Here is a 15,079-nt window from a genome sequence, read left to right on the forward strand (position 1 = left end):
ATTTGGTCTCTTTTTGACTTGTTTGTCACTTGGTTTCTTCCAAAGCTCTTCTCAATCATATAAACCTATAAAATATAAGTAAACGACATTAAATGCACTATTTTCTCAGTCAAAACATAACAATAATCTAAGATTAAAGAAGAAATAAGTTGGTAAAATACCAACTTATCACACCACTTCACTATATTTGAGATTGGTGACAGTGCAAGAACATGACAAGAACTTCACTTTATTTACCTTATCACAGATTTGGGACACACTTAACAAACTATACTTCAAGCCATTTACATAATAGACATTTCAATCGCATGGGAGTGTCTTACCAATTTTGCCAATGCCAAGAATATATCCTTTCTTGTCATTTCCAAAAGACACACTCCCACCTTAGAAGGCCTTAAGTGAGAGGCAATCATCCGTTCTTCCATTCAGATGCTTCGAGCAGCCACTATCCATGTACCATTTTTAACTGCCTCCTCTCACTTCAGCCTGCAAACAGAGTCACTTGTTAGATTTAGGAACCCAAACCAGCTTGGGTCCCTTATACTAATAGAACAGGTGAATTAAGATTCTTTTTTCCCATGCAGAAAACACATTTTTCTTCTTTCGGGGACCAGGTCTCTTAGCCTTAGACTTCTTTTCAGTAAAATTCTTGTTTTTCTGCGGGGACTGAAATTTAGATTTACACGTATCCTTGTAGTGGCTAGTTTGGCCACAATAAGTGCAGAACCAATTATCAGTCACAGTAACATACTGTCACGACCCAACCCCGTGGGCCGCGACTGGCACCCTAGCTGGGTACCCGTACATACCTATCCGACCGAATTTCGTATCGTACAGATTATTTTTTTGAAACAGAAATTACAAAAGTAGGCCGATACAACTACGGCACGCGCGCAAACATATATATATATCTGAACATACAGAAATATACGGATAAGCCGACAAGGCTAACATACAGACGAAACCCGTAACCCACACATCTATCTACAGGCCTCTACAGACATACAGAGTCATATGACGGGACAGGGCCCCGCCGTACCCAGAATATCCATACATACAGAGTATACAGAAGACAGGAGATATATACCAAAAATATACGCTTCGGATCAAAGGAGCTCTTCAACACAGCTGAATCAGAAACCTACGCTGGCGGCGTATCACCTGGTGCGTCGGTACCTGCGGGCATGTAGCGCAGCCCCCGAAGAACGGGGGTCAGTACGAAAAATGTACCGAGTATGTAAAGCAGAACATAACAGATATAAACATAGTCTGAACCGGAGTCACAGAAATATAATGAACAGAACCATAAATCAGACTGACGGACAGAGTCATGATCCAGACAGACATACCGAATCGTGTTCTTTACAGATAAACAGAATCATGGTTCGGACAGACAGACGGAATCATAATACGGACAGATGAGCAGAATCAGAATCCATACGGACATACAGACATAATCGTAATTCAGACGGACAGACAGAAGTATGTCGGACAGAATTATGCATGCAGAGTAGTACAGAGTCATACAGAATCATACAGAGGCATGTGCTTATATAAATATAGATGGCACGCGCATACATTCATACAGATCCCGGCCCTGTCTGGGGGCGCGGTAACAGAACCCGACCCTCTTAGTACGGGACGCGGTGGACAGACAGAATCAGATCAGATCATATGCCATCCTGGCCGCCATCCCCATACACAGATCATAATATCATACAGACATACAGATCCCGGCCCGCACGCCGAGGGACGCGGTGAACAATGCAGAGAAATATGCACGATAACAGAACCTGGCCCGGGACGCAGTGAAGGAATGCATTGAGACAGACACGAACCGATAAATGAGAAACTACTTACATACAGATTCAACATACAGACTCAATCAAACTGAAGGGTGCCAAACGGCGAGTCAAAATCAGAGTATCTAGATAGTATGCATAGTACGCGCCTACATACTACTTGGGAAGGCACGACAGATCAGTATCAGAATCGAATTCCCAGATGTTCAGAAGCCATTTGTAAGAATTTCATAAAAATAGTTGTATCATAATCAAAATAATAGTTCAATTGTTTTCTGAGAAAATCGGACAAAATGGAAGTATTTAAAGTATTACAGAAGATATCGGGCCTTGTGGGCCCGCCTCGGACCAACTCGAGGCAACATATGTAATTTACCGACAATAGACCTTATAAGGTCATCCGTAATCGTTTGGAAGTGTTCCGACTCCGTTTAGGGAAGTTTCATACAAAAATTCATTTTAAAGGCAATTGTAAGAAAATAGCTTCAATTGGATTGAAGGAATTGGAGCGGTTTTCCGTCTCAAATTCCGGGGAACGGAGTCGTACTTAAGGCTCGCGGCCGAGCCTATCACATCCAGAACATGCCTAGGAACAAAGGGAAATGCTTCACATACCTCGATAGCGCCTTACGCTCGATTGGCGTCGACTTCAATTTCGTCCAAAATCTAGAAATGGTCAAGTTTACCATTTGTTAGTTTCAAACTTTTCAATAATTCAACTTAACACAGACTTGCCTACCGAAATTTCGGCAGCATTTCCTCTGTATATAAGACATCCCCGAGACTTAGCTCGGCTCAATTCATCATCACAACAACCCAGAAATAGCATCAATAACAATAATATGCATTAAACATACGATATGGCATCACTAGCCATCCTTTCGACATAACGAAACATCTTTCGTTTCCAACTTACATTTCCAAACCAAACTTGTTATTTTCATATTCATCATCCATCAAAATCATTACAACATACATCGGAGGCATCCATACCATTTTCACACAATATTCATAAGATATGCAAACATTCAAACTTTCCATTAAGCCATTACTTTTCCAATTTTTCCTAACCTTCAACATACAAGTTCATCATACATTTCCATCTTCCAAATTCCTCAACAATAATCATAATTTGCCTCTTGATACATTCATTTCCATTTTTACATAAATCATAACAAAGTTGCATACTTTCCTACAACAACTTGATAACCATTTTTCCAAAACAATAAAGATTGTTATCTTTTCCATTCACTTCACCATAACATACTTAATATACAAACAAGATCAAATTCATACTCCATCAACACATGACCATACCACACGGCCACCTCCTACATTATTCAATTTTCACTAATTCATTCCACTTCCATTTCTAATACAATTTCCACCACACTACAACAAAATTACAACATGAATTCAAATCATCCAAGACATGTAATACATATACATATATTCGGCCAACATGCATATCTTTCCACACACAAAATTTCCATGTTTTTCATTCATTCACACATACTACAACATACATATACCATTTATAACATAACAAAAGCATTAAATCCTCACCTTTCTTCAAGTTCTTCACTTGGAGGATAGAATTGCTTTCTTGCCACAATACTTATACCAACTTGTAGAGGGCTTTGCACTTGGTAATATTCCCACAAGAACTTGATTTTTAAACCAAAGATTAGGCCTCAAAATTTTTTTCTTTCTTTTTCTTTCTTTTTCTCCTTCAAACCCGAAATGGTCTTCCTTTTCTTTCTCTTATTTTGTTCTTTGTTCTTCTTGTTTTCTCTAGAAGGTCCTTAATATATGGATGACTTATAACATAAATTGTCACATGGAAAATAATTCCATGGACTTGGGCTCAAGCTTGGCCGGTTGGGACTCTCCCATTTGGGCCTTGTTTCCTTATTTTTTTTTTGAGTCCAATAGCTAAATAAATTGTAATTCATGGAAGAAGTTTCCAAAATTCCAATTTTTGCCCTTGGCCACCTTTCGTAATTCCACACCATTGTATTCATAGCCTACACATTCATACCAAGTAATGTCCAAATGTGGCCTTATTTATTACAAGTCAAGTTATCTCAAATTTTTCGAATATGCAAAAATATCGGATGTAACACATACTTGCTATGAGGATTGTAGGGGATTTTGATTTTTGAAAACCAATGCCTTGCCTTCCACCCTTACTCTTGTACATAGCAGCAACTATATCAGAAGACCAGGTCCAATTAAGTGACTTATCAAGATCAACTTTAACCCTTTTCAGATCCTCTTAAAGTTGCTTATTCTTCTCTAACTCAGCGGTGAGACTTATTTTGGTTTTCTTAAGCTCATTTTCAAGCTCAAGGTAAGTCTCACTGGCCACTTGTTTCCCTTTAGATGGAGTGTTCATACATTTTTTCATTTGGCTTTGTTACAGAGAATTTCTCGAGTTACTTCCTCAACTTGCTCCTTTAGATCTACAACAGTGACTACTAAATCATCCCTTATTTGTTCTAATTCATCAATTTCTTCACTTAGAGCATTTTTCTCACTAATAAGGCTAGGATAGGCATCAATCAACATATTTTCTAAAGATATCAAAAAAAAATTAGAGTAACTTTTCAGATTTTTCTGAACATCAAAAACATTTACCTCATATTTCTCATTGTCATCATTCTCTTCAGATTTGGCCATGAGTGCAAAGATTAACTCCTATTCTGAATGTTCACTACCAATAGCCTGCATGGATGTGTTTCCTTCATCATCTTCATCTTCAGACTCACTAGAGGAATCTCCCCAAGCAGCCAGAGCCTGTTTTACTAAGTTGTGAGCAACATCCTTTTTGTTGAACTTCTTATCAGGGACTGGTTCTTCTTACCCGCCTTATCAACATTTTTGTAATAATCTTACTTATGAAGAGGACATTCTTTAATGAAGTGTCCAGGCTTCGCACATTTGTGATAGCAATCATTTCCTTTGAAGTTTCTATTGGAGCTTCCTTTCTTTGGGACCCCACCATTTCTTCAAATCATCTTATGAAATATTCGAGTAAGGTACACCATCTCATATTCATCACTGCTTTTGTCACTTTTAGCAGCTTTGAGAACCAGGCTTTTTTCTTTCTTTGGCTCTCTTCTTTCAAGATCCTTCTTTCTCTTCATCTCATATGTCTTAAGGTTACGAATAAGCTCGCTTCATCTCTTATTGTATTTTTTGGACTAGCCTATTGGTTGGAATAATTTCTCCAAGAGAGTGAAGCTCATTGATTATGGAGGTGAAGCGAGTGTGCATATCGTGAATAGATTCTTCTTTCATTTTAAAAAGGTCATACTCAGTGGTGATTTTGGACTGCTTTACCTTAGTAGTTCCTTCATGGGCTGTTAGAAGAGCTTCCCATATCTTCTGAGCAGATCCATAAGATAAAACACAATTGTATTCATCTGGCCCAATACCACAAATCAAGATCTTCCTTTCCTTGTAGTTCTTCTCCAAAAATTTACTATCAATTTCAGAGTATTTGTCACGACCTAACTAGAGGGCCCTGACAGGTACCCAGTATTAGCTACCGAGCACCCCTTATCATACTATCTATCGTTCAACCTGTACTGCCACAACTCAACCAGATGGACACTTATCATACTTGCGTTTAGCATATTAAGGGCTTTTACAAATGCAAGACAAAACGTTGTCTAAAACTGTTGCGTATAATATCACACACAAGCCGGTCAAGCTGTCGTAGTGTAGGGAAATGCCAAACGTAAACCATACTAACATAACTGGACAATAACCACCCATGACCCACATACATGTCTACAGGCCTCTAAGAGAAACAACAGTGTCATATGGCGGGACAGGGCCCCGCCGTACCCTAATTAGACATATATATATATATACAACAGAAGTATTTGTACAAAAAGTATAGGCTCCGGAGCAAGGGAGCACTTCAAAGTAGCAGAATGGATATCCTAGGCTGGCGGGTCACCGCAACGAGCGTCTGTACCTGCGGGCATGAAACGCAGCCCCCGAAGAAAAGGGGGTCAATACGGAATATGTACTGAGCATGTAAGGCATGAAATGCAATTAGGTAGATCATAACTGAAATAGAGATTCCAGGAGACAAGTATGATAATCAAGAAATCACTGTACCTGTGCCTTACGAAACAAAATCATGCATATCATTATCATATACCGTACCCGGCCCATTATGGGACTCGGTGGATAAAATCATGTCATCATGTCAGCATACTATCATATCATCATGTATATATATACCGTATCCGGCCCTCTAGTGAGGGACTCGGTGAATAAAGTCATCATATGCCCTCCTGGCCGTCATAACATATCATCATCTCATCATATCAACATACCATCATGTCATCATATATATATATATATATATATATATATACCGTACCCGGCCCTCTAGTGAGGGACTCGGTGAATAATGCAGTGACACTGTGCACGATAACATACCCGGCCCGGGACTCGGTGAAAGATGTAACAACAATATGCACAAGTAGAGTAGTGAGAAACCATATGCATATAAATCAATTTTTGGACTCAATAGATAAGTACGCTAATCGACACTTGAAGGATCATAAACACGTTTCGAGTCGATCTGAGCTAGCGTAAGAAAGTTATGGACATTATTCACTACAGAAACCTTTACGAACGTTACAAAGCAATCCGAGACCGTCTCTGAAAGTTAGGAACATTAGTCCTTATAGAACCCTTTTAGAAACAGGGACTCTTTATGCTTTGCTCGCTATTCAATCATACAATAGGCTCGACTATACCAAGTATGCTCGTGTCAAGAAGTGAGTAAGAATCGTAAACAAGCTCGGAATTAAAGAATAGAGTTACCTCAAGATGCGTGTCATACCTTACTTAGCTCTAGGACATGCCAAAAGAAAGAAAGGGTAAGCCTTACATACCTTGCCCGCTTCCTATGTTATTCCGAACTTAAATCTCGGCTTTTCCAAGATCTACAACAACGTTAGAAGATAGCAAACATTAGCTATAGGTGTTTAGGAATCTGATTCTAAGCTAGCAATTCACCTACAGAAATTTGGGCATCATTTCCCCTATAATTTCCACCAACCCCGAGAATTCAACTCGGCCAAATCATCAACAACAATACCAACAACCACATTAACAACTTCAACAATTAATTCAAAATGCATTCTAACGTTAGCAATCCTTTCTACATAATTCGACGGCATTTCATTTACCTTCAAGTTAACCACAACAACCCAACTTACAATCTTCCAAACTCAATAAGAACAACAACAACACATCCTCGCTTCCAAGTTCATGAATTATAACAGCAACCACACGTTAACAACATCATTCATACAAATATAAGAAACCATGCTAACGTCACATTAACTTCTACAACAACCCACAACAATTACAACTTCATTTAAAGCCATCAAACCTTCATTTTCATCATGGAATCCACAACAACAACAACCAAAATTACTAAATAAAATCAATTCGTCACATCTTACCAACACAGCCCCTATTCGGCCACAACCTACACACACATATTTCATGAATTTCATCCATTTCTACATACTACAACACTCACAAATCATCCCTAACACATAGAAAAGGAGATTAAATCTTACCTTTATCCTTTAACTTCTCAACTTGGCTAGGGTTTATGAGTTGCACAAATGAATGCTTTGCTTGCTCCAACAACTACTACACATTAATAAGGGCCTTCCAATTGGTTGGAATACTAGAAGAAAATTATTTTTTTGATCAATTTTTATGGCATCAATTTTGCTAGCCATGGCCGAATGCTTCTATATTTTTTTTTTGAAGTTTCTTGAATTGTGAAGAAGATGAATATGTCTTGCTTTGGTCATCACTTATCTATATATATACTTTTCTCCTACAAATATAAGGTGGACACATGCCCCCACTCATGGCTTGAGTTAATTGGCCAAGCCATGGGTGGGACCCACTTAAGCCATACGGCCACTTGTGACTTTCATGACCATTTTTTTTTTGAATTTTTTCCTTTTTACCCCTAGCCTTTCTCAATATTTCCATACCACTAATAACCAACTTGTGTATTAAAATAAAATCAGAAGGAAAATAATAGCCTTGCCCTTAACGTATCGCGATTATCTTGAAATATCCGAATGTACAAAATACGGGATATAACATCCTCCCCCCCCCCCCCCCCTTTAGAACATTCGTCCTCGAATGTTGAACTGGTCTTATGGGGTCTTATAACACTTCGGGGAGATCTCTTTTATAGCTATCACATACAGTTCATTCATCAATCAACATATCCGCTTTAAAAATTTAGATTACCTGTAGACATAGGAAATAAGTAGGGATACTTCTTCTTCATCTCTTCTTCGGCTTCCCAGGTCATCTCCTCTCTGTTATTGTTTCGCCACAATACCTTAACAGAAGCCACGTCTTTGGTACGTAACCTTCTCACTTGGCGATCTAGTATAGCTATAGGTTGTTCCTCGTAGGATAGGTCCTCTGTCACCTGGATATCATCTATGGGAAACACTCTGGAAGAGTCCCCAATGTATTTACGAAGCATGGACACGTGGAAGACTGGATGCACTGCTTCTAAATCAGATGGTAACTCTAATTCATAGGTGACCTTGCCAACCCTACGAACAATTTGATAAAGTCCAATATACCTCAGACTGAGCTTTCCCTTCCTGCCGAATCTCATTATACCCTTCGTGGGTGACACTTTCAGAAATACCCAATCGCCAACCTGGAACTCTAAGTGTCGACGTCGATTATCGACATATGATTTCTGTCGACTCTGGGCTGCCAGTAACCGTTCTTGAATGAGTTTCACTTTATCAACTGCCTGCTGAATTATATCTGGGCCGATTAACTTAGTTTCGCCAACATCGAACCAACCAATCGGTGACCTGCACTTCCTGCCATACAGGGCCTCATACGGCGCCATCTGGATGCTAGAATGGTAACTATTATTATAAGAAAACTCAATAAGTGGTAAATGATCATCCCAGCTACCCTTGAAGGCAATAACACAGGCCCGCAACATATCTTCTAGCGTCTGAATAGTACGCTCGGCGTGTCCATCAGACTGCGGGTGGAATGCGGTACTAAGACTTACCTGGGTCCCCAATCCTTCTTAAAATGATCTCCAGAAGTTAGCTGTAAACTGAGCACCTCTGTCGGATATAATAGCTGTGGGAACTCCGTGAAGTCTTACTATCTCCTTATTATATAACCTTGCATAGTCTTCAGCTAAGTAGGTAGTCCTGAATGGAAGAAAATGGGCTGATTTTGTCTGCCTATCAGCAATAACCCATATGGAGTCATACTTCTGTGGAGTGTGTGGTAAACCTGTGTTGAAATCCATGTTAATTGCTTCCCACTTCCAAGTCGGAATCTCCATCTCCTGTAACAACCCACCAAGCTTCTGATGCTCGATCTTAACCTGTTGGCAATTTGGGCACTGAGCAACAAACTCTGCTATGTCCCTTTTCATACCATCCCACCAATATAAGCATCTGAGGTCATGATACATCTTTGTTGATCCCGGATGGACGGAAAAACGGGCATAATGTGCTTCTCCCATAACTTGTCGCCGCAGCCCCGCAACCTCCGGTACACATATTCTGCCTTTATGTAGTAGCACCCCATCAGGTGTAATCTCGAATGGAGTCTTTTTCTTTTCAAGGGCTGTGTCTCTATACTGTGCCAGAATAGGATCCTCATATTGGCGTCGCTTTATTTCTTCCATAATAGAGGATTCAGCAACTTCTCGGACAAAAACCCCAGTGTCTCCAGAATCAGCTAAACGGAATCCAAGACTAGATAGCTGGTAAATCTCACGAACCATTTCTTTCTTTCCGAGCTGCACATCCGTCAGGCTGCCCATAGACTTACGGCTGAGTGCATCTGCTACTACGTTGGCTTTTCCAGGGTGATATAGAATATCAACATCGTAGTCTTTCAGCAACTCTAGCCACCTCCTCTGCCGCAAATTCAGCTCCTTCTGCTTAAAGATATATTGAAGGCTCTTGTGGTCCGTATAAATATCGACATGGACGCCATATAGATAATGTCTCCATATTTTTAAAGCATGAATTACTTCTGCTAGCTCCAGATCATGAGTAGGATAATTTCTTTCATGCTTTTTGAGCTGCCGGGAGGCGTAGGCTATAACCCTGCCATGCTGCATTAATACACAACCTATCCTAACACCGGAAGCATCGCAATAAATGGCATAACCGTCTGGTCCCTCAGGGAGAGTCAGAACTGGAGCTGTAGTCAACTTTTCTTTTAGCATCTGGAAGCTTCGTTCACAGGCATCAGTCCACTGGAACTTAGCTGCCTTCTGAGTCAGCTTCGTTAATGGCGCTGCAATCGAAGCAAACTTCTTCACAAATCTTCTATAATATCCTGCCAATCCCAGAAAACTACGTACCTCAGTAGGGGTCGTCGGTCTCGGCCAATCCTTTACTGCCTCAATTTTCTGTGTATCCACTCGAAGGCCATCAGCTCCAATGATATGCCCCAAGAATGCCACTGAAGTCAACCAGAATTCACATTTAGAGAATTTAGCATACAATTTCTGGTGTCGGAGTACCCCAAGTACCTCCCTCAGGTGATCTGCATGCTCTTCTTCTGATCGCGAATAGACCAGGATATCATCAATAAATACAATTACGAACATATCTAGGAACGGCTTGAATACTCGGTTCATCAGATCCATAAACACTGCTGGGGCGTTGGTCAACCCAAAAGACATCACCCTAAACTCTTAGTGCCCGTATCGGGTCCTGAATACGGTCTTTGGAATATCTGCCTCTCTTATCCGCACCTGATGGTAGCCTGACCGCAGGTCCATCTTCGAGAAACACTTAGCGCCCTACAATTGGTCTAATAAATCATCGATCCTGGGGAGGGGATATTTATTCTTTATAGTCACCTTGTTCAGCTGCCTATAATCAATACACATCCGTAGCGATCCATCTTTCTTCTTCACGAACAATAACGGTGCTCCCCAAGGTGATGTACTGGGCCTGATGAAGCCCTTTTCTAACAAATCCTTCAGCTGCTCCTTCAATTCTCTCAGTTCTGCAGGTGCCATTCTGTAGGGAGGAATAGATATAGGCTGAGTATCTGGCAGCACATCTATCGTGAACTCTATCTCCCGCTCAGGAGGAAGACCTGGAAGCTCGTCTGGGAATACATCTAGAAATTCATTGACTACTGGAATCGACTGAAGAGTGGGTGCCTCTGCTTTCATATCATGCACACGAACCAGATGATAAATATACCCCTTCTTAATCATCTTCCTATCCTTGAGATATGAAATAAACTTACCCCTTGGCGACGCTGTACTTCCCATCCACTCTAGAATTGGTTCTCCCGGAAACTGGAAGCGAACTACTTTCTTCTGACAGTCGACGTTGGCATAACAAGAAGCTAACCAGTCCATACCCATAATAACATCAAATTCAGTCATATCTAGCTCTATCAGATCCGCTTTGGTGCAACGGCCACATATATCTACGACACAATCTCTATATACTCGCCTTGCTATAATGGAATCTCCTACCGGTGTAGCTACCTCGAATGGTTCTATCGGTTTGGGTTCTATTCCAATTCTACTAGCAACCAGGGGGGAAATATATGATAAAGTAGAGCCTGGATCTATCAATGCATATACATCTCGGGAGAAGATCAATAATATACCTGTAACCACATTTGGTGACGCCTCCTGGTCCTGTCGGCTGGCCAAGGCATATATGCAGTTCGAAGGACCGCTAGAACCGGGAGCTCCGCCACGACCTCTACTGCGGCCTACTGGTGTCGGCATACCCTGCTCCGTAGGGCGCATAGCTACAGAAGAGGAAGATGAACCAGCAACTGACCCAGTGGGCTGGGCTGGACCACCTGGACTACCCCTAAATGGACACTCCCTCATGATATGTCCTTGACGGCCACAAGTAAAGCAAGCACCTGTAGCAACACGACATTCACCGAAATGAGGCCTACCACAACGAGAACACCGAGGCAAAGGTGGCCTCGACCGAGCCGAACTCCCGTTTATCTGTGAACCTGAAGCCCTGGAGGTTTGACCGGCTCCTGAATACTCTGTGATATCAATTCTCCTACCAGTAAACTGTGGGGGTGCACTCCGTGCTGGCTGAGAAGGATTCCTAGTATGCTGTTGAGGCTGCCCGCCTCGAAACTCCCCGGAATAACTATCTGATCTAGCCCTATTGGGCTGGCCCCTGTCACGATCTCTATCGGGCTGGCGCCCTCTGTGTCGATTGTTATAACCCATATTTTCATACATTGGGACGTTTTAAAATAAACGCGACAAGTTAAAGACAAGACTATCTCAAGATACGAAGTAGAGACTTTAACTTCCGGTTTCGTTTCAAGTCACAAATTACCTACAAATTTCGTTGGCATGGAAGTATTAATGGGAAATTGGGATTAAATTAATCATGATTAGATTATTAGTGGGATTTGGAACAAAAATCAGTCCATTAGTTTTAGCCTTGTTTGGCCGTGTAGTTGAGTGCAATGGTCAAAGATTCTTGACCCAAAAAATTTGAGTGGGACACTTGTCCAAACCTTGTAACCCATATATAAGGTAAAAATCTGATTCACCCCACAACTCACTACATCATTTTATCAATCACAAGTTAAGAACACATAGAGAGAGAAAGGGAAACTCTCGGCCTAGAGCTAGCCGAGAGTGAGGGTTCTAAATTTGCTCCAAAACTTCAGTTTTCTTAAGCAATTCAACTCCATTGAAGGTATATTAACGTGTAGCATCCATTGATATAGCAAGAACAAGAGTTAAAATTCAATAAGAGAGTTTGAGGGGCTAACCGATTGAAGAAGTTAGTTACAAGGTAAGAATGATCATTTTTCTTGTGTTGTATGATAATTTGAAGGAACAATTCGTGCATGTTGTTGTGGTTGAAGTTGGGGGGGGGGGGGGTGAGCCGTGAGCTTAGTGAAGTCATGGTTGGTCTCATTTTGCATGTATTGTTGGTGGATTGAATGTGTGTCAACATATGTAAATGAACAAAGATTTTAGAAGTTTGTTTATGATGTTGTATGTTGGTATTGGACTGTTTTTCTTGAATTTGAAATGAGCCGTGTGTTGTAGAGTTAAATGGAATCATGCTTAATCTTCTTGTACATGTATTGGAAATGGATTGAATGTGTTGTAGTATGGATAAATGGATGAAAATCATGGAGATATTGTAGTTGTGTTGAAGCCGTGTAAGGGGACTGTTTTAGGGGGATTGTGGACTGTTTTGTGCCAAGTTTTGATTGTTGTTGTTATGGACATTGTGGTGTATTGTATGCATATTGAATATGTGAATTGAGGTGTTAAAGAAACGGGTCATGTTGAAGTATATAAGCAGTCCAAAACCGTGGATTGTTTTAAGGTTAGAAGTGAATTAGTGTATGTTGAATATTGAATGTTGAATGTTGTTATGAACATATAGTGAAAGTGAAGTGCAATGATTCGAGTTGAAATTGAAATGATTTGTGGGCTGTTGTAAGAATAAAAATGATGCTAAAACAGTTCCAAGAATCGTGAAAGTAATGTTATTAAATGTGTTGTTGTCGTTGTAAGTTAATTCTGGAAAATTTCTAAGTGAAAATGGTATTGTGGTATGTGCTGTTTGGCCATGAGTTTGGGACTGATTTGAATGATGTGCAAGCTGTCCAAAGTCCCCTAAGTCATGTTAAACAAGTTTGGATTGATATATGAAAGAATGATTAGCAATGTTAGCTTGTAGCACTAGTTGGTTTGAATGCGAACGAAAAGTCATTTAAATGTTAGAAAGGGATTGTGAGCGTCAAAATACGTATTGAATTCCCTCGTAGACTAATTGTAGCTCTTGATATCTTGGTATAGGATAAGTGTTTTTGGGCAGCAAGTACAAGTTATAATACGACTAAACGCTAAAGGTATGTAAAGCCTATTCTTTCTTTCTTTTGGCATGTCCTAGACGTAAGTATGAAATGATATGAACCTTGGGGTAAATTCTATTCTCTAGTTCCATGCATGACTTATGATTCTATATTTCCTTAATGCTATTGTCACGAGTCTACTACAGGATTGACTAATGAATGATGTATAGAAGTCCTTACTCTTAAAATAATGGCATGAACAGAAGCATACTTGACTTTCAAAAACTACACCATGTCAAATTGATACATGTACATGAAAGCTGAAACGTTCCTTGCTATAACTTATAATGAGAGTTGAAAAGAATTGAATATGATTATTATCCCAATACTTTAGAGCTGGTTAGTTGCTTATCTATTGAGTCTCAAAAGATGAATTACATATATGTGGTTGCTTATTATACTGCTCGTGCTTACCGCTATATCCTTCACTGAGTCCCGGGCCAGGACACGTTCTCGTGCGCATATTTACTATATTAATCACCGAGTCCCTCACTAGAGGGCCGGGACACATTATATATATATATGATGATATGATGATATGATGATATGATGACATGATGATATGAAGATGGTGGCCAGGAGGGCATATTCCCTATTACCGAGTCCCTTATTAAAGGGTCGGGACACGTCTATGTTTATGTTTATGATGCTATGATTTTAATTACCGAGTCCCTTATTAAAGGGTCGGGACACGTTATATATGTTATATACAGAATGGTCATGCAGCTTTGATTACAAAACTCTATAACGATATTGATATGAGATTTATACAGATGAAATATGTCCAAAGGCAAGTTTTATGAATTTCTGATTGTTGCATTGGGTCCTACATACTTTGTCTCCTTATGAGTCTATTACTACATTTCATGCTTTACATGCTCAGTACATATTCCGTACTGACCCCCTTTCTTCGGGGGGCTGCGTTCATGCCCGCAGGTACAAACGCTCGTTTCGGAGATCCGCCAGCTTAGGACACTTATTCAGCTATTTTTGACTGCTCCTTTGTTCCGGAGCCTAGCTTGTGGTATAATGTCACGACCCAACCCCGTGGGCCGCGACTGGTATCCTAACTGGATACCCATACGTACTTACCTAACAGATGTGGCGTACCAAATAGCTAATTCATTTTAGATGTACACGGATTCAAACCAACATAATTACAGCGCGCGGAAATACATAATCATATGAACATACTTATATTTACACATAAGCCGTTGAGGCTATCATGGCAGACAGAGTCACAAACTCGTACGTACCTACCTGGACAGTGACAACCCATACCCAACATGCATGTCTACAGGCCTCTAACAGACATA

Source organism: Lycium barbarum, chromosome 12, assembly GCF_019175385.1.
Source record: "Lycium barbarum isolate Lr01 chromosome 12, ASM1917538v2, whole genome shotgun sequence".
In the NCBI taxonomy this organism is placed as follows: Eukaryota; Viridiplantae; Streptophyta; class Magnoliopsida; order Solanales; family Solanaceae; genus Lycium; species Lycium barbarum.